Below are 22,305 nucleotides of genomic sequence, written 5' to 3'. Positions count from 1 at the left end.
ATTCAATCTGCCTTTCCTACAAGATGGAATCTCCCACTGATTTTAAAAATGTTCATCTTCAAAGGAAGCTACACAGAGATCCCATTATGATATTCTAATATAGAGGTGATTAAGATATGGGTGCTAATGACAAGGTCCCAGACTTCTAGCAGCAGGTGCACCTGGAAAACTAATCAAAGCTGGAGAAGGCACCCAGGTTGTGAACATTGGGGGGGGGGGATTCACATTGCCTGAAAAAAACCTGCTTACATTAACTAATGCAAATATATGTTTTTTTATCGTGTTCAAATCATCCCACTGCCATTTCATTCCTTCTCCATTTTTCCCCATTCCTAAAAAGGTTTTTCCTGCAGGCTTTTTTGTCAAGTGAACTATATTAGCAAAAAAGCATAAACTGGTAATCTGAATAAAGTTTATCGCATTTGAGTTTCAAGGTAACATGCCCAATGAAGCCTGCCCTGAGGGAACAGGTATGATGGCCACATCCTTTTTCCTTCCCTGAGAGGCAATTTAATTAATTATTTTATTTATTTTATGTTTATACTGAGCAGCCCCAATGATCTGTTTTCTTCTTTCCTGAAAAGATCTGGCTGTCTCATTTTGTTGCAATGTATTTTACTGCTGGCTCAGCTCAGGAGTCTGAGGGAATTGGGATCACTCTGTGACCTAAGCTACTGAAAATGGCACTCAAGACATTTTGAAATTCAAAATTAACAAAATATTTTATTCACCATAGAGGGGAAAGGGCAGGTGAAACCAGGAAATGAAAGTTCTCAATATAACTCAGTATAAAAATCTCGAGATAATAACTGAGGCAAAGCCAGTATATGCATTGACTATGTTTCAGGCTAATGAGAGTATCTTAAGTTCTTCACAGTGAATCTTTATGTTGAGAGACTTTCATTCCAGACACTCCAGTACAGTTTCTTGAAATATTCATCTACTCATTTAGTTTCAAGAAGATTGGTACACTATTCAGTACCCAGTCCTTCTTCTCTTAAAACACCAATATTCATCTGAAGATTTAATCTGACTCTTTAAGATCTCTAAAGGCAGTTCCTAATTACACCAGACCAGGCATCTCTGCACTCCTCAGAGATATCACCCTGTTTAAATCGGGCAGGGGAAATTCCTCCTGTCTCTAGAAGAACTGTCCCCTTGCCTTAGCTTGAATGGAGTCTATGTCTAACTACCCAAACATCCTTGCCAAACTTTTTCCAATTTGCCTGTCTGTGTTAAACAGCTCTCAGTCAAGGCGGAATTCTTAAACTGTCAGTATTCAACTCTTCTTAGCTAGGGCTGAAATCAGACTCAATTCTCCTCATCATCCAGTTTACACCCCCCCTTTCTTATTTCAACCACCTGACCTGGGCAGTTATTAGTATACCAAGTCCCTTGACTTGCTCAGGACTCCAAAATTGTATGTATGTATGTATGTATGTATGTATGTATGTATGTATGTATGTATGTATGTATGTATTTATTTATTTATTTATTTATTTATTTATTTATTTATATTTTTAGACCACCACTCCCAGCAAGCTTGCAGCTGATTTACAAAAAAGTACCACAATTCAATAAAAACATAACCATTAATAAACAACTTTAAACAATTCCCTACAACACACAATATGTCTCCAGGAGAAAGAAGGGAGGGGGGAATCCTACAGTTCTTCTACAGTCCTTCACAGGTCACTGCTGAACTGAAAGAAGGTGACAATCACAAATGGTTACTTGATAATGGATTTGGAAATTACTATGGGTAGGTATGCCATTAAGACCACTAGGAGGAATGCTGGTGGGCCAATAGCAAAACCAAAACAGAAGGGGGGGGAACTCAACATTAAGAAACAACAAAGTTGGGTAGCCAAAGATTGGGTGAAGGTTGTGGTGGCCACCCATACCTAGAGGGTCACCCCTACTAGGGCTGCCACAGTCCAAAGACAGCATTAGATGTGAACCAGAAGCATGGGTAAGAAGGATTCACCATGACAAAGGACACACCATCTCAACCAAAACTCATCAGGGCCAAAGTGGGACTCTTTTCCAGGACTGTTTCTTTCTCCTCTCCCCTCCCTCTGTCCGGGCTATGGGTGCACTGCAAGATTTTTACATTAATATATTAAGAAGCTGACAAAATAATTTTGTTAGTGCCACTATTCAAAGCTTTATTGGCATTGTAACTGTAGGTATCTGTGAACATGTATGCTTAACTTATTTACTCATGAACAGCTTCACCTATGTACACAGGCAAACCCACTGGAAATGTGAGAGAGAATGTAAGGGAAGGTAACTCTATGGCTACAGGCAACCAATGACTCCTCTGCAAATGCCCTTCACTGTAGAATGAACAGTAAAGAAAAGGGTTATTTCTATGCATGGTTAAAGGCCCTTGACATCAGTCAGTAGACCAAGAATTTCTGGCTTCCTGTTTGCACATTTAAAAATTCAAGGATACAAAATGGCAAACCAAGCCATGCTGGAGTTTTCAAAACATGGCCTAATGAGGTATTGCCTGGACACACAAATGAGTGGTGTGTTTACTCTACGGAGAATATACTTTCCGATTCTTTAGGTGGATGGTTTTATTTTCCCTCACTGAAGTGTTATGCAAATATTCAGCCACCTCTAGCCTGCAGTTTAATATACCTTTGCTCCTTTTGAAGGGCACAATATTTGTAATTTTACTAACCCTGGAACTTCAGGATATGTTAAAGAAATTGATAACTGTGTCAGACTACAACTGAGATTTTTAGTTTCTGATCTCTTAACTAATAAAATACTGCAGCTCAGATGCACTGCACATTTTTTGGGGGGGCATCATCTGGGCATGGAATTGGGGTCACTGTGGGTGGACAGGTAGTTGTGAATCCTGCATTCTGCAGAGTGTTGAACTAGATGACCCTGGAGGTCCCTTCCAATTCTTTGATTCTATGATCTCCTTCCTGCTTATTCAGGCTTGAGAGAGTCAGGCTTAATAAACAACAACCCTGAAAGTCTCCTCAGTTTAAATTCCCTGTAGTAGCTGAGATGCTGGACATCAGAATTAACAGAAGAGTGATAGGTGATCAAACATACTGCTGACCGAGAGAAAGAGAGCTGGCTCATTTCGACTGTCTTGTAAGCAGTGTTAAAAAAGGTCAGGGCAGAATGATTCCTTTCATAGTAGAAATAAAAAAGAGAATAGAAGGGTCAAAGTTCTTCCCCCTCATGTTCACAGACTGTTGAAGGCTAACTTTATTTGGCAGCTAACAGTGTTCATATGTTTGAAGATTAAGTAGAGCCTATACATTTTTTGAGGGGTGGAAAGTTTTGCTAGACTTCATTTCCTTGTTCTTTTTTTGGGTACATGGGGCACCCTACCTAGTAGTAATACCTACTGCTTCTTGTGCTGGTGAAAATGCCAAATGACGAAGGGGGACTTTCTCTGTTGGTCTGTACAGTGTTCCCTTCAGCAACTAGATTCCTTGGAGTACCCAAGAAGAAGAATGAGTAGTTGTAGCATTGTCATAAACTCAAGCTGGGTCTATTTGTGCTCAGAAAAAAAAGGAATCACAAGACAAAGTAATGTAGTAGTCCTCTCTGTATTATTAGTAAAAGTCCAAATAAAGAGTCAATCATAAAGAGTCAACCAAAACGGGATCCTAGGTTAAATAACCCGCTTTCTGTTTATCTTCATCAGTGATTGCTCTTCCAATGTAGTTATGTTATAATAGTAGTCATATGTATCACACTGGCAAATGCTCATCACAGTCTGGGGATTTCACAAAGTCTTGGGGCACTTTGTGATATTCCCAGACCGAGATGAGCATTTAGTTGACTCTTTATGATTGATTCTTTATATGGACTTTTTCTGATAATACAGAGAGGACTACTACATTATTTTGCCTTGTGATTCCTTTTTTTCTGAGTTTATATTGAGGAATCCACGGTTCTGTACTTGATTGGGGTCTATCTGTGCTGACATGCATGTAGCATGCTTAGCTCCCCATAAAGCATGTTCCTCTTCTTTATGTCACCACCCCCAAGTAAAAATCCAGCCTCCCATGTTACCAGTGACCTGAGGAACACTCTGTGAGCAATTGCAAAGAGCAGAGTTTCCCAATTCCATCAGCCCTTCCATGTGTGCGCGTGTTTGAGCATGACCAAGTGCCCAAGGCACGAGAAGAGTTTGAATCACAGTCTGCTCTTTCAAACAGGAAAACTCTATCACTACAAATTAAGCTACAGCACAAGACAGGAAAATAACAATCACACTTACTGGTTTACAGATCTAAGGAAAATAATAAGAAAAATATAATGTTATGCTAAGCTTAAAAATACAGATTTACCTCTGACTTCCCCAGATGTCCATGCAAAAAATAGACATCCTGACTCACACTTGTTCCACATGGTGAAATCCAGCTGCCAAAATTTGAACAAAGACTAATGGATGCTACTGATTTTCTAACTCTTCCTTCCTTTGCTGGCAGGAATCCTCTTACCCAGTCCAGATTTAGGGAACTTGCTCCCATATGGAAAGGTGAACCCTGATCTCCCAATTAAATCAAGGACACATGACTCGCACTACTCAGTATTTAGATCATGTTTTTCAACAGCTATCCATCTTGCCTTTTCTGGCACGTAGAGCAAATAATTATCTCTCCGCAGAAATGCATTTCTGCACTCTGACCTCATAGTACATTTTATGGCTCTTTTCCCTGGGAAAGCGAACAACTGACAGAATTGCAGTGTTGAGCCCCCACTACACCTCAGAGGGGCTGGTGCCTTGCTGCATTGCAACCCTCCCTAGGTAGCTCCTGCACACACCTCAGAATGTGGAAGGGAAGGGGTTGACAGCACCCAGACCCTCTTCCAACTCTTGCAGCTAAATCTCTCTCTACACTTTCTCTGTACTTCCCAACAACTGCAGTCTCTTCCTTCCTGGCATGGCAGTCAGAGCTTCCTTTTAATCCCAAACCAACCAGTCTTCCCTGACTCCCCCTTGGCCCAGTTGGCTGCATCTCTTACACATCTCAACTCCATACCTGGATTTGGTGTCTGCCAGTTGTAGCCACTTTCTTCTCTTTGATGGCAGGTCCTTTCCCCAGCATGCCAAGTTGGAGGATGTGCCACCTCCTCATGTCCAGCTACTTGACTTTGTCTTCCTGGCCCTTCCCCACTGTTCTCATGGGGACCTGTTGCATCATCCCTTCCTTAGCTCCTCTGGTGCTTTCTCTTGCCTGGCTCTTCCTGCTCCTTCAGCTCAGCTCCACCTCCTTTTTTGGAGCCTTGACTCCAGCTGCATTGCTTCTGCCTGTTCCAGGCTGGCCCTTGGCACCTGCCTCCCCTGGAGAATGCAAGCTCCAATGAGTTCATTCTTTGGTGGGGAGGGAATTTGCCCCTTTCCCTTATTGTGGGGCCATGGTGGGTGAAGAGGTGTTGCTAGTACTTGGGTGAGCCATTGGGGTGGCCAGGCAAGTTGTGATATGGGGAGATATGGCCAGACACACAGGGACTACCTGGTGTTCTTCAAAACACCTTGTATCTGAGAGCATGACAGTAATAGCAGTATATCACAAGTTTTTAAACAAAAATATCATTACAAAGCAGTGATAACCTACAGATTATTAGAGACCAATCCCCACTCTTTCTTCTCCCTCCCCCCCACTTTGGCTACCCAATGCTTCCTCTACCTTCTCTTCCAACTTTTTATTTGTTGCACATATTTACTTAATCAATAGAAAATTAATATATAGACATCAAACAGGAACATAACAGGAAAGATGAAGAAAGATAGATGATATGATATGACTCCCACCTTCCAAAGTGGCTCATCATAAGCTATGCCAAGTCTCATTAGCTACATTTGCCTCTCCAGTCTCATCCTTTATATACAACTACCTAAGTCCCACAGTGTGGACTGAATATGGCCCAGGACCTTCTAATTGTTGACCTAAGGACCAATGTTTTTCTGATTCTTTATTCATGGAACATCCTTCTTAGTTTGCATATTGGGAGAACGGTTTCCACAAAGAATGTTGCATGTATGTCCATACTCTAAGTCTTCTGGACATCACCATTCCATTGTAGGTATTGAATTATATTTTGAAAGAATTGAACACTGATCCTAAACAAAAAAATCACATACCCATGTAAAGGGGGAAAGTCTTGTTTTATTTATATGGCATATTGAGTTCAAAATTGGTTCCTAATTTTAATTTACTTAGCACAACATTCAGATTGTGGCACAGGTGCCCAGTATGAGCAGCTTGATTATTGAAGGAGTAGGCAATGAAAATGCATTTTTATCTCATCATTCTACTCTATCCAAACTTTTCAAGTTTCAGAAAATTGTTTGTTGGTTTTGACATTTATCCTGCAGTTGCCACCATCACTGTTTCTCTCCAGAGAATGTCATTTTTTTGGGAGAGTGCCTTTGCCCTAGCCATCCATGTTGCTTTTGCGGTTGATAGACATATATTTTGTCTTTGCCTTATTGATGAATAAATCCTTTGCTTTGCTGTGTCTGCAGGATCTTTTCTTCCAATGAGCAATGTGTTAAACTAAGCAGGGCAATATCATCAGCAGAATTGAGGTCATCCAATTGTGTTTTATCATTTCGTCCCCAGGAACAAAATCATTTATTTGAGATGCTCGGCTACCTTTTCTTCTTCACAAATCCTCCCAAGCTGTCAAACAGTTGTCTTAGATTATGTTCCTAATTTTCAGTGCTCTGTCATATATCCCTGTTCACTCTCAGAAGCATGATGCTGCAAATCTTTTCATATAACATTTCATCTGTGTCGGTTATTTCTGATTGTAATGCAGCAGCATTCAAAATGGAGTTTTTGTTCTCTGAACCAACAACATCATCTTAAAATACTTATTTTTTAGATTCTACATTGATCTTGCCACAAATACCTTTGGAGTTTAAAGTGTGGGTGGGGTTCATGCTGGTTGAGCATTCTAGTGGCATTACTAGTATACCTGTCCTGGCAAGAAGAAAACACATTTACGCAAAAGGGATGTGACACCTCTTGTACTGAATGTCATGATTCTTGTTCTCAGAGACTTCCTGAGCAGGAAGATACAATAGCTGGATGGTCTAGACAAGCAACTGAGAGACAGAGGCAGGAGTGGCCGGATAAAATTACAGTCCCTCCTCTCACAGTAAAAAGGACCCTAGTGTGAAGGGCTGGGATCAGACATTTGGAAAACTACCAATAAGAAGGGAAGCCTGTGGTTCTGTTCTTCAGCAAGACTGGACAAGGACAAGTTCCTACAGAAGCAGAGGTCACCTGAGTCAGTAGGCTGGGGTTGAAATCCAGGTACCTGTCACAGTGTTCAGTGTCAGAGAAAGCAAACAAGAAATATAGCTCTACATAAAACCTCAAACCCTGAGATGAAAGCAAGAAGAAGAAGAGTTGGTTTTTATACCCCAATTTTCACTACCCTAAGGAATCTCAAAGCAACTTACAATCACCTTGCCTTCCTCTCCCGACAACAGACATCGTGGCTGATTCCACACCAGTGGCGCCACTCCAGGCCGCCAGCAGTGCATTGCTGCGGAGCTGCATGCTCCACAGCATGCTGGGTCCCCACAGGGGACACATTCTAGTACTGAATTGTCTCCAGTGCTGAAATGTGTCCCACAGTGGATACCCCCAGTGCCCTGTTGAAATGTGTCCCCCTGGGAAACACAGTGGTGACAGAAAGGTTCTGCTGTGCAATGTGTGTGTGTGTGTGTGAGGGGGGATTGGAAGGGTGGTATTTTTTATTTTCCTGCAAAAAACAAAAATAAATGCTGCATTTTTTTTTAAAGCCCTCGTCCACCCTGCAGCACAATAAAGCTGTCTAGGGCATTTTTTGCCCCCTGCAGGCCGCCACCGGACAGGGAGGAACCAGGCATGGAAGGCCCAGCTTTTCCCGTCCTGACGGGCCTGCTGCGGAACAGGCCTCATTGGCCCCCATAGTGCCAAAAGGGAACACAGAAGAATCCATGTTCCCTTAGCATGGGGCTTCTGGGGCCCAATCCATGCCAGGTCCAGGCAGGTGGCAGCTTGGTGGCAATGTTGTGTGGACATGGGGATTAGCCCTGGGTACATACTGACACCACCGTGGTCTTTTCTGACCATGCAGAATTGGCTCCTGTGAGGAAGGTGGGGCTGAGAGTGCTCTGACAAGACTGCTTTCTGTATGCTATACTACGTTTTCTAAAACATCTATGTTCTTTAAAAGTCTGATTTATATCCCAGAGATCCATGACTGGAGTTTAACTTATACATTAGGGCTTTCTCAGGCCCTCTTCCCACTGCAGCCCCTTGTGCCAACAGAAAAAAACTTTTGTGGAGCTGAAGGGGGACTGTGGATGGGAAAGAGAGTGAATCAGCATAATTCCCAAAGTCTGTCTTACCAAGAAGCAGAATTGGCATCTACTGGTGTTTGGGGCTCATTTGATCCAAGCAAATGTGCTTCAAGTTTGACAGCATGGTTCTGTTCACACAGTTCCACGGACTTAAGTCCACATGATGCTTAGATATTTCCACATGGCGTTTAGAACTGTGATCTTACCTTCTTTGTTTTAACATCTTGGAACTTGATTTGTCACTTCTGGAATAAGTATTATTTAAGCAACACTAGAATGATTGAGCCTCTTGTGGCGCAGAGTGGTAAGCATCAGAAATGCTGTCTGAAGCTGTCTATCCATGAGGTTGGGAGTTCAATCCCAGCAGCCGGCTCAAGGTTGACTCAGCCTTCCATCCTTCCAAGGTCGGTAAAATGAGTACCCAGCTTGCTGGAGGGTAAAACGGTCATGATTGGGGAAGGCCCTGGCAAGGCCACCCTGTATTGAGTCTGCCATGAAAACGCTGGAGGGCGTTACCCCACGGGTCAGATATGACTCGGTTTGCACAGGGGATAATACCTTTACCTTTACCTTTAGAATGATGATTAATTTGCTGAATTAATTGTAATCAATGTCTTGCGTGAGACTGCTCCTTGGCATCACTTAAGGTCTGTTTAGCGTCTGTACCGACTGATGGGAAGTCTAGGAGTACAACATTCCCTGGATTTTGGGTGTTTGAGGCACCCAAGAAGCCAGGCAGTCCAACTGCCTCTTTTCCGCAAAAAATAAAATAAAAAATCTTGCAGAGTGTCTGCAAACAAGAACCAATAGTTTAAACCTTGGAGTTATAGTAACAGCTCAAATCCTCTCTGGGAATCAAAGCCACTCACTTTAACCCTTAGCTTAAGTTGAAATCATGGGGAGTGCTTCCCTGAAGCAAGAGAGGACTTGCTGTGTTTTCCAGTTATGTGAAGTCATGTGAGAGAATCTAGATTCACTTAAGGATTGGTGAGTTGCTTCCTGCCTCTCCCCAGCCCATTTGCTATACTAAGAGGGAATAATAAATAAAGAAATCACAGGAGTTCAGGGGAGATCATTTTACTTTCAATACTACTTGTGGGACCCCCCATGACCAAATGGTATAAGCCAGAGGAAGAGCGATGGAGAGCCGACTGGCGCATTTACATTTTTTTCCACAAAGGTGAGATTACGACCACCACTGTGCAGAAAATGTCTTAGAGAGGCTGCAGAGAGTGTTTCAGAGATGAATAAAAATTTCTATATATGTTTGGAGGCTCCTAACACCCCTATTCTGAGAAAGGAGTTCGGCAAGGCTGTTGCCTTGCCTATTTAACTTGTATGCGGAGCACATCATGAGAAAGGCAGGGTTAGAGGAGTCACAAATTGGGATCAAGATTGCAGGAAGAAATATCAACAACCTCAGATATGTAGATGATACCACTCTGGCAGAAAGTGAAGAGGAACTAAAGAGCCTGTTGATGCGGGTAAAGGAGGAGAGTGCAAAAGTTGGCTTGAAACTCAATATCAAGAAAACAAAGATCATGGCATCCAACCCTCTCAATTCCTGGCAAATAGATGGGGAAGAAATGGAGATTGTTGTTGTTGTTATGTGCGAAGTCGTGTCCGACCCATCGCGACCCCATGGACAATGATCCTCCAGGCCTTCCTGTCCTCTACCATTCCCTGGAGTCCATTTAAGTTTGCACCGACTGCTTCAGTGACTCCATCCAGCCACCTCATTCTCTGTCGCCCCCTTCTTCTTTTGCCCTCGATCGCTCCCAGCGTTAGGCTCTTCTCCAGGGAGTCTTGGAGCCCAGGAAAATAAAATCTGTCACTATCTCCCCCTCTCAATTCCTGGCAAATAGAAGGGGAAGAAATGGAGATAGTGACAGATTTTATTTTCCTGGGCTCCAAGATCACTGCATATGGGGACTGCAGCAAAGAAATTTAAAGACGCTTGCTCCTGGGGAGGAAAGCTATGGCAAATCTAGACAGCATCCTAAAAAGCAGAGACATCACCCTGCCAACAAAAGTGCGTTTAGTCAAGGCTATGGTCTTCCCAGTTGCAATGTATGGCTGCGAAAGTTGGACCATAAGGAAGGCCGAGCGTCAAAGAATTGAGGCTTTTGAACTCTGGTGCTGGAGAAGACTCTTGCGAGTCCCTTGGACTGCAAGGCGAACAAACCGGTCAGTCCTAGAGGAGATCAGCCCTGACTGCTCTTTAGAAGGCCAGATCCTGAAGATGAAACTCAAATACTTTGGCCACCTCACGAGAAGGAAGGACTCCCTGGAGAAGAGCCTAATGCTGGGAGCGACTGAGGGCAAAAGAAGGGGACAAAAGAGAATGAGGTTGCTGGATGGAGTCACTGAAGCAGTCAGTGCAAACTTAAATGGACTTCAGGGAATGGTACAGGACAGGAAGGTTACAACAAGTAGTAGCAAAGAGTGAATTATTCCATGCTATTCTCTGTCACAAGACTCTTCTGTGTAAATTACTCTGCTGATGTATTTCAGGCTGGCATCAAATAAGTCATTCAGGGCATCTACAAAAAGCTGAAAGTCTTTGTCATTTGTTGAACTGGGCAATTAAATTTTAAAGAAAATTAAACATAGTGAAATAGGTCTAAGTCTGACCATGTATAACTATGGCTGACCTCAAATTTTGCAAACTTGGTGGTTGGATTCAAATATTCTACTATTCAGTTTTGCTTCTCTCTTGTACAAATTTGTCCTGTGAGAATCTGCTGCGGCATTTCCCATTTCGTTACAATGATTTTTTGCCCATAAAATGTACACATCTCTCCATTTTATTCATATTTTAATAGTCTTACATGCATAAATGCCATACATTGTATGTATAAATATCATATAAATTGCATAAAGGTGTGTCAAAGCAACAACCCAATCAGTACCAGCAACATAAATAGGAGGTCCAAAAAGATTCATGAAGACAATGAATGGGTGCAAAAAGCACTGAAAAAAGGCATATTCATATATCCTCACGTATTCTCACATCTATCCTCAGCAGAAACAGTTCCTGTTATGCCACAATATAAATCTTATAATATACGCGAAGTGGAGCCTTTGATTAGTGTGGCTCTTGACTGGCTTCTTCACTCTGCCTCAGCAATATTAGCAATTATCCAGAGATAGAGATACAAGGGTTAATAGTACTGGCAGGTATCCAATGAAATGTCAATTGAGTTAATCTCCACTTAAGCAGTGTTCCATTAATGCAAAGCTTTTAGTGCAAGCAGTAGCACTAAATAAGGCAAACTTCTTGTGCAATTGTGAGTGCTTACCATTTCCAGCCTTTTTTTGTGATAGCTTAACACTAGGGGAATTGTCATTAAGTCTGTGAGTATTTCCTTCTTGAAATGATGGTGAAAGCTAGAAAAATATGCACTGAATATACAAATATACCTAGGGATAGGCACAAGTGGCTCACAAACTAAAGTTTGTGATGAATCTTGGCCAGTTTGTGGTTCACAAACTGAAATTTTTGACGGGTCAACTGGCACTAACTTTCCACAAACTTTCAAGTGGCTTCATGAATTGACACATGAATTGACACATTCAATCAAAATGTTTACAAAACTTCAAAGCAGCAGGGGTAGTAGAATTATTCAGCCTGTGTGTTTGGTGTATATAATTTGCATGGGTCCATATATATACTTTTGAAATGTGCATGACATTTCCCACAAAAGCACTTTCCTGGGGGTATCTTCTTGGGGTTCATAATTCAGTTATTGCAACATCCAATTGGCATATAACTTGGCAGGCATGTAGAAAATCACCCTAGAGAGAACTCCTGTGAGTCTGATAATCTCTAGCTTGCATGAGGTTCATTCTATACACCCATGAACCCACACATCATTTCCCCAGAAAGCAATTTCCTGGGGGGCACCTTCTTTGGAGGCTATGAATTGGATCCAGTCCTCACCAAACTTGCAGGATGAATAAAGGAGAGTCATACAGAGATCCTCTTCTCAGGATCTCTGTCTCTAACATGCTGGGGGCCATTCTACCACATGATTAACCTCAAAAATATGAACTGGTTCATTTGGCACCTAAAAGTTTGTGACAGTTCATGGCTCACAAACGGAGCACACCATGAACTGAAATGAACCACATATTCCTGGTTCATGCTGATCACTAAATATACCCCCGCCAGAGTTTTCTTTTTATCCATGATGCAACAGTAAGCCAAATAGTAAGCATGGAACAAGATGGCCATGAAATAGAATTAGTGAGTATATGAATTCATTTTAAAGGAATATGAGCATCTCACTGTTTTTCAACAACTTCTACTGTGGTAGAGGCAGCATCTGGAGAATGACAGATTCCCTAGAGGTACAGACATTGAACCAACAATCCTATGGTGCTATTTGCCCTTAAATGCAGTTTGATAAAGAACACCACATTTTGGTTACTATTGGGAGTTAGAGCCAACACAGCACCCATCCTGAAGTCACTCTATTGGTTACCAATCAGTTACTGGGTTAAATTCAAAGTACTGGTTATCATGGATCTGGACCCACATTCAGGATTTACTCTCCTACTATGCTTTGTCACAGAAAATGTATTCTTCTCATCAAACCTTTCTGAAGGTGCCACCTTGCAAATAGGTAACATCTATAGCTACCCATACCTGAGCTTTCTCTGTTGGGGCTCTTACTTTGTGGAATGGCCTGTCTGTAGAATGTCTGCAGAATGTGTAAAACACAAATGTTCTGGAGGGAATTTCTATAGAGGAACTAGGATTGCAGAATAATGGAATGGTTTGAAATGGTGTTTTATACAGGGAATGAGGTTGTAGTTTGTTGTGTTCCTTGTTGTATATATGATCTTACTCTTAATATATTGTCTTCTACAACGGTAATCCATTCTCTGTATTATGTATGGTATGTCATATCCTTTTATTGGTTACATTGTTTTCTAATGTTGTAATCCTAGTCCTATTACATTGTTTTTTAGGTGTCCTATGCTAGCTGATTGCATTGCTTTTATATTTCTAATCTATCTTGAGTCTCAGTGAGCAAGGTGGGCAATCAATCCATCAATCAATTAATCTTGTAAAGCTGTCCCACAAATCTGCTATGCTGGGATCAGTCAATGGCAAGTTTTGTGCTCTGTGAAAGCAGTATGGATTGCTGCAGATCCATTATAAATTAAGCAACCAAAAGAAGAGACTTCTAAAGAACAACCTATATGCAAAGGTCATATCTTTATGTCTGGATATCATGTTTATACAATAAAGAACTTCGGATAGTATGCAAAATGCCAATGCCTTTTTTTTTTTTTTAATAGAATAGCTTTTCATTCAACAGCAAAATTTTATTGGACCAATTGAAATTCTCCAAGTCTTCTTCAGGGAATAGCTCAAGGCTGCCAGTTCCTGAGTGCTTTTCACTTTCTGTTTATCATGAAATAATTTCCCAGTGCTATGTTTTGTAAACTGCATTGAGAGAAACAAAGCAGCGGGTCTGAGGGTTGGTTTCAACAGACGGCAGCCTGGCGGAATTGCAGGTTTGACCTCATTTTATCCTCTGAGTATTTAGAGATTGCTTTCATGCCCAGCAACCATATGAGAAGAATATAGATTCTTTCCTGAGTACATTGAACTTGGAAACAATAAGTGACCTCTAAAGTTGTATTCTACAGCTGCAAGAATAGAGAAATTATTATTTCTCCCCTCCTTTCAGAAGTGATGGAAACAAGTTTTATATCGACACAAAGAATGAACAGCTGTTCAACTAAAAATAACCAATAAAGTGGAAATAGAAAAGCTATTTCCAAATTATACCCCTTTGAAGAAATCATTATGATGCTCTGTGCTTCCTTTATTCCACCCCTATATCTGCCACAATCTAGCAGCAGCAACAGCAGAACCTAAGGGATTTGACAGAGAGTTGATAGGAAAGTATTGGTTGTTTCTTTGCAAACATTTTCTTGCAAAATGCAGGTCATATGCCAACTTTGGCTTCAGAACATGCAGCCTAGGAAGACAGGACAGGGAAAGTTTTCTTCCTATTACTGCCAGTCCCACTTAATAATGTTTAGTACAAGCTGTGTCCATTATATATGACTTGGGTTCAGAGTCTGCCTGAGAATCTTGGTATCCCAACAAAAAAGGTGTTTAAGATGCCAATGCTGCATCAGCACAATGACACAAGATATTATGTTAGAATACATGATGCAGCCACAGATGTCACCACAAATGTTTAGTTCAGGGATGCTAGTCTAGGTTGTTGGAAGTTTGATGAAACTGGGCAAGAGAAAGTATTCCAAGAGGAAATAGGTATAATATCATGATATCATGGTGGGTGAAGACTTTTTTGTTTTGTTTGGCATATTCTAAAAATAGGGGGAAAGAACAATATGAGGAAAACAATGTAAAACCCAGCAACTAAATATGATTTTTTAAAGAAAAAAGGTATATATGAGAAAAAAATATAGCAACAGTGGTAGAACATCTACATGTTCCCAAAAAAGGTTTTCAAATATCTAAAAATAAGTCCATATGCAGCTGCTTTCTATATGCCATGTACTCAAATATTGATAGAGTTCTAAGGTCCTAGATCCACTGGGTATTTATCTTTCCAAAGTTGTAATATGAGTCTTTTAACAGTAGAAAGAGCTAGGAAAGTCTATTTTTGTTGCCCATCAGTTACCCTTCAAGAGAACATTCTGGTACAATATTAATGAGTAATAACGTCTTCCACAAAAGCAGAATGACTAGATATGCCCAAAGATGTTTCAGGGACATGCCTTGTGAGTTACAATGCCAACAGTTAGACGTTTCACTTAACCCTCTGTTGAAGAGTCACTGAGGTGTCTAGTATATCCTAAACATATTTTTTTGCTAAATAAGACAAAACTATGGAGAGGACAGATATACATTTTAAGGTCATATCCAATTGTTAGGCAAAACAGGGTGCTCTAACTCTAACTTATTCCAATTATTCCTGAAATTCTTTTGGCAGGTTTGTAGTAAAATCTGTCCTGTCTGTCCATGACCTTAGTCTTTGTATTTAGATATCCATAAATGGGATGGTGATGAGATTTAGATTCCTTGCCATTTGATTTATGCTGACAATGCCAGAATTTAGTGATCAATATACTTATGAAAATTAAAATATGTATATATTTGATGTAGTTTTATTCCCAACCTTTGTATTCTCACATTCTCCCCTTCATCATATATTTACAACAAAGCTGATAGATAGATTGGGCTGAGAAAGAGTGACTAGTACAAGGTCATTTTTTAAGTTTCACAGCATGTTTGGTTTTGTAATTTGGTGCTCCTGTTCCTAATCCAAATATCTAACCAACATACCACACTTTAATAACTGTAGTCCAAACAGACTGCATTGCAACTAGTTAAACCAAGAAAAGTACAGCAAGTTATAACCTATAACAAACCTTGTCGTGATTGGAAAAATGCTATGCAGACAATCATGTATAGTGGTGAATAATTTCATTATTGTTCCTATGATCAGCTGGTTAATTTTATACTTTATGGTGAGTTTTTAAAATAAGTATATACATTGGCATAAAATGTTGTTTACTGTTATTGAGTACTGTTGTTATATTATACTGTTTGATACAAGTTCCACTGTTAAATAAGTTTATTGAATGTTCATTGTACTGTACTGAGTATGTGAGTTATAATGTAAACTGCCCTGAGCCGAAAGGGAGGGTGACAAATAAATAAATAATGTATGTTTGCGCACACATGCCCCCTCAAACACACATACACAATGACATTAAGGTACCCTTGGTCAGGCATTTTACATTTCCACATCTTACTTCTGTCCATGGTCCTGAAGGACCTTATTAACAGAAACCACTTATTTTTACTATGGCAAAACTTCATTTCACATGATATTGTTGGGGCAGACAGGGCACAGGCTAAAAGGCACACATATATGGTTCTTCACACTTTCAGGTTGTCAAATGTAGGGATAATTGAACTCATTAGGTGTAAGGCATGAGTGTGAAATTGTGCTTGTCTAAAATAATTCAGCCATAAAAACAGCATTATCTGTACACCCCAAATAACCTAGTAAGACCTTTTTGGTTAATTCTGTTAAATTAGTAAACTGTGTCACAACATCCATTCAAGGGGACTGCTTGGATGTTTTATCATATGGCTGTATTTGGATGTTTACTAATTTAACAGAATTAACTTTTGCTTTATATTCCCCCTGTCATGATGGAAGTTCATAGTCTGAGGAAGAGTGCTTGCACTTGAAAGCTCACACCTTGAATATATCTTTGTTGGTCCTAAAGTTGCCACTGGACTCTGCCTTTATTGTGCTACTTCAGACCAACATGTCTACCCACTTGAATCTATTTTCTATTGTGTTCCACTTACCTACCACCCTGGCAACTGGCATATCATGGGATCCCAATAGAAAAATAATCAGACTTGTCATGGATATACAATGAGCACTTATTTGATTACTAGAACTGTGTAATGTTGTCCATATTAATTTGTGATGAAAACCACTCTGGATGGTCACATGGTGTTGTTCTATGGTTGAAGGTAAGCAGCCTAGTTTCGTAAACTGCCTGGAAGTGAAAGTGCATTGGAAATATAAGGAAACCATGCTGAGATCTCCAGAGGGGAAAAATGATTATGATTGCAACACCAAGAACTCTTTCCTGGGAGTAAGCTCCAGTCAATATACCTGAGTAGGATTCTGAGCAGCTGTGCTTAGAATTGCTCTTAGTTAATCAAAATAGTGGATTGGATTCAGCAGTGCTCTAGCACAAACAGAAGACACTAACACCTATACAGTGTGAACATTTCTGATTCTCACTGATTTCCCACCTTCTACAAACAGTTGCAGTCCTCTGTGCTGCATCAAATGCTCTTAAAAGTGGCTTTTCAAAAGGCATGATAGACTGAAGCAGAAAAGAGGAGGGAGGAAAGCCACATTCCATGTGTAATCACAGCTCAGATTCTTAGGCTCCAAGTCACAAAGTCTTTATACAGAAGGACCCATTATGCACGGGGGTTTTAGCGCACATTCGGGGTGGAATGGCGGCGACTAAAATCACGGATAACGCACGGAGCCGGCTGCAACCGGCTGCAGCTTCGGTGCATGCCGCCGAAAAAGCCGCGTCAGTGAAACGCGGAAGAAAGCGCAGCTTCCGGGTGAGCGGGGCGCAACCAGAAGCGGCGCCCGGATCGGCGCGTGCATAATCGGTTACTCTGGGTTTTGCCGCCGTCGCGCCCCGCCCCGTGTATAACCAGTATGCGTCGCGTCTTCCCCCTCCGCGTTTTCCATGTGACCCAAAATCGCCGTTTCGGCGGCCGTGCATAATGGGCCTAACAGGAGCATATTCAGGACCTTCTGATACATTATTTGTGTTTTATTTAGGGGGAAAATCCTTCTTATGTGTGTCCTGTGGTAAAACACTGGCCTCCAACAGATGTGTTTGCAATTTTATTCTGAAATGAAATTTTCAGTCTCTGTATTCAGTCTCTGTTTTGCACTCTTTACAAAAGGCAGAATATGAGCCAGGTAGTAATTGTAGAACCTACTGGGTTTGCTGACCAGTAGGATTATTTTCTTTCCTTCCTTATTTCTTATTCGTTCTCTTAATTTTTCCCCTGCTGATGTTAACAAACTCTCAAAGCTGGATTTTCTTGGGTCACAACACTGGTTAAACTTCCATTTCTTGTGACTTCATTAAAAGTCACACAACTCAATGGCTGTGTCTCTGTTATACATATGCCTAGTCATTATTTCTTTAATGGGTATTCATTGTGAGACTTTTTATTCACAAAACAGTTCAATGACATTAATATGGAAGTAGGGAAAGTTATTATCAAGTTATTAATGTGGCATGAAAAATCCAGTGAAAAGTATTAGCTTATTAAGCATAGCTGACTTAAACCCCAATACATTTTAAATTCTCAGAACCTCAACAAGATAAAATCCTGGCTCTGTTCATAGTCTCAAGAAAAAAAAATTGATGTCCACTGGACCCAAATTTGATCAGAACAAGAAGTCTGGTTTATAGTAATGGATCTCTAGCACCAGGTATTTTAGAGGAAATGTACAAGAAACCACTAAGGCAATTATGAGCAGGTAATTCAACCTGTCATTCCATTTCCAATTAAAGATGGTCCCAAAGGCTTAATTCCAGGAGATCTGGAGCCTTAAGTTGTCTCTCTCCATCAACCATGAATACATTCAATTTCCTTCTGAAGTAATTTATAGCACTTTTCTTCACAATTCCATGTCAAACCACCACACATAGGGTAATGCTCCTTACATAAGGGTAATGCTCCTTATTACCACCCTGGCCTTAGTTATACATAAAGAACTGATCAAAATTAGCTAAACAAATATAAATATGCTATGCATCAAGTCTCCATTGACAAATCAGTTTTATTAACCCAAATTCTATAGCTATGCAACTCAACCAAAAGAACCAGTCTAACTGTGCAATCTTAAACAAAGGTACAATTGTCTATTCCCACCAGCTTTGATCAATTTAGAAGATTATAACTGTTAGGACTGCTTTGTAAATCTGTGAGATTCACTGTAACCTGCACCTAGTATTAAATTTTATATACTATTCTTCTTTACCCATCTAGTGTCATTACCACTGTGTTGGCATCTTCAATGAATTCTATTCCAACTGCTTAAGGGCAACATAACAATCTATTTCATAAACATGTAGAGCTTTAAGCTAATTATTGCTTTTTTCTCAAGGATATTTTCTCCATTTCTCTTTATATCCTGTAACTTAGGATATATGTTACCAAGTTGCATAATCTATTGGTATGTATCCTCTATACATTTCTTTTATGCAAATTATAGTTTTTAAAAATTGAAATAAATATTTAAAATCAGATTTTTAACCAAAGTTTTGATTTCAAAAAGTTGACAATGAATCCAAATTAGTTATGAGTTAGTCCATGATTTTAAGGCATGTCCTTAAAGCTCCATAAATAACGTGTGGAGAGTGACAGTTAGGATAGGAGTTCTGGTACTGAATGATGAAATCAATGGAAATCCTTCCCTTTTCCATGGAGATCTTTTTGCATTTGTTTAATCAACACTCTAAACTAGAGATTCCCCCCTCCCCAGAATTAAACTGTACAATTCCCTTGCAAAACCATTCAATTGACCAAAAAGGAGATAGGAAGAGAAGAACCATGGAAATGCCAGATCCAGTTAAGCAGCAGCAATAACGTGGATGACTGAACCAACCAATAGTCTTGCTGTAAAAAAAGCCACAATCCAATGTTCTTTTAGAACTGCTAACCTGGGAGTACCTACAACCAAAATGATTATTTGTGTGAATAACTGACCATCATTAGGCATGATGAATTTTGGCTGTTTTATTCTGCTAAGCAGTTATTCCTTTTGCAAATATTGTATGGTTCATCAATGTGTCTTTTCTGATCTATGCATCTTCACTGTAGTTTGCAGCTATTCAGAATACTGTCAGATGTAAGTTCCCTTGTGTGTGAAAGTCCAAGGAGAGCCCAACAAACAACCAATTACTTAAAGCCATTTGGCCTGCTGGCCCTTTACATAACAAAAAGCAGCTTGTTCTGATAAAGCAACATGGAGGGGGGAGTAGAAATCATATCAACATCAGAACAACTTCCTTCCTGCAGTAAAGAGAAAATTGCAATACATGGACCATGTACGCACCAGGAACTTCACTGCCCCAGTTCCCGTGCAGGAGCACAAATCAGGGGCAGATGAGGTATACTGGGCCAAATGCTCCCCCATGTGGGTGCAGGAAGAGGTGGGGCAACCTGCCATGACTAAAACTCCAGCCTGCACCCTGGCATGAAACCTCCAGTGCGTAAACGGTCATGCTGAATCTGCAACGAGTAGAAGCACAAAGGGATCCTGATAAACTCAGACTTGTTTTGTTATGTCTCTTTTTCTCATGGAACTATGGCTAAAGCATGTAATGGCTTGTATCAGTCTCTCAGCCAAGCTTCTTGTGTATCTATAGGCCAGTCTTTAGTTAATAGTGTTCCTGAGGAAGACAGCAGAAACTAAGCATGAGTGAATGTCTTCTGATAGTTCCAATTTCTGAATCCAAAGTTTTAGCTTTTTGTCATTGTTCTTCTGTATCCATGCAAAATATAATCTCTTGCATATCACAGAAACATTTTCTTTTTTATTATTTGTTAATTTCTAAATTAATCTGCCATAATTTGGAGAGTCTATGCAAATTTTATTCTACAATAATATCTTAGTTCTTTGGATTAATGACAAAGCATATGCTAGTCTTGTAAGGGAGCTGAATGATTAAAATCTGGAAGCTGACAGAATTGTAACTCTGCTAGAACTCTCCCCCCCCCCCAAAAAAAATAATAATTCATCGAAGTTACATTGCTTGCTTAACCCAGTAGGTGGCAATTGTTGATTTTTCTACATTTATCTGAGTAGCTCTGGGGAAGGTGCCAGTTAAGAAGCCTTCAAAGTACCCCAGGGATATCATTGTCTGCCCAGTACTTAAACCATAGAACTGTTAGAATGTATCTGGCAAGAGCTGCAGTTCAATGAACTGAAATATCTTGAATTCTATCATTTCATTGTAACTAATGTGGGAATTGCATAGAGATAGGTGTGGTCCCAGCTCATGAATTTGTGAATTGTGAGCAGTGCTTTCTATAAAGCCAGTGTGCCAACTGTCTGTTACCCACTTGACCTGTAGCAACCTCTGAAAGAATTGCCCATGTAAGCCATAAATGCTGTAAGAAGATTAGCAAGTGAATATCTTTATCTACATTGTCTTCAGTGGTCAATGAATCAGCAAGCATAAGAGCTCTTTTGATCTCCTGAACTGGCCTTCTTATCCCTGGTAGAATCTGGTTAGTCTGAATCATAGTTTGGCCACTTCTTTTCCACTTTACTGGCATTTACAGCAAAGCCTTAGCACTGTATTCAGTTCCAAAGACATTTCCCTCTGTAGGTCGAGCCTGAATTGGTTTCTAAGCTTTTAGCCTAAATTATAGGATAGCAGAGAGAAAGAGAGACAGAAAGAGAGAGAGAGAGAGAGAAATTGCATGAAAACACCATCTCTCTAGAGAATCACAAATTACAAATAGGATTACAGTTCCAAAATGATACTACAATTCTAATACACATTAAACAGTATGAGATGCAGCTATCTGACTTCTCTTCAGTCCAAAAATATGGTAAATCAAATACACTTATATGCTGTGATCCTTGCAGGCCCTGTTTTCCCATACAGAAAAATACTATTCATCTTGGAAGTGTTCAGATCTAATACACAGAAACTGGACAGCATAAAGCCCATGGGGCAATTTTTCATGGACATAAGAAACCATGATTTTTTTTCTTCTTTCATTAAAAAAGTATATTTCTTATGAACTTCTTTCTATATGTGTACTTACTTTTTTGGGTTTGCAAGGAGATGTGTGACAACATGGTCAAAATATGTTGTTACATTTGTGTCTTGGACATTGCTAGTCAGGCAGACTGAAAGACCACAGTGCTTTTTTGTATCTTCCTGAATCAGATAATCAGGTTCAAATATCTCCTTCAGAGAAGAGACATTTTGATGGTAAGGAAGCAAAGTCCAGTCCATGAGGTAAGGCACCAAGGTACACATTAAGGTTCCTTAAATTAATCTGGCCATTGGTTCATCAAGATCAATATTGTCTATTCAGACTCACAGTGGTTCTCCAGGATCGCCTCCTATCTACTCCTTTTTACTAGAAATGCAGAGGATTGAACTTGGGAGTTCTATTACTCTCCTCTGCAAAAAAAAAAAAAAATCTAGTAGAGGATGATTTTGATACATCAATTTATGGGTTATGGGCCAATCATATTTCCAACAAGGGCTAGCAATGCTGGGGGTCAGAGAGTCAGGGAACAAGCTTCAAGTGAAAGTCCCTGGTTCAGCAGCTCCTGTAGGTTTGATCTTGACATGAAACCTCA

The sequence above is a fragment of the Paroedura picta genome, chromosome 4 (assembly GCF_049243985.1).
Source record: "Paroedura picta isolate Pp20150507F chromosome 4, Ppicta_v3.0, whole genome shotgun sequence".
In the NCBI taxonomy this organism is placed as follows: domain Eukaryota; kingdom Metazoa; phylum Chordata; class Lepidosauria; order Squamata; family Gekkonidae; genus Paroedura; species Paroedura picta.
This window is presented reverse-complemented; position numbering follows the sequence as displayed.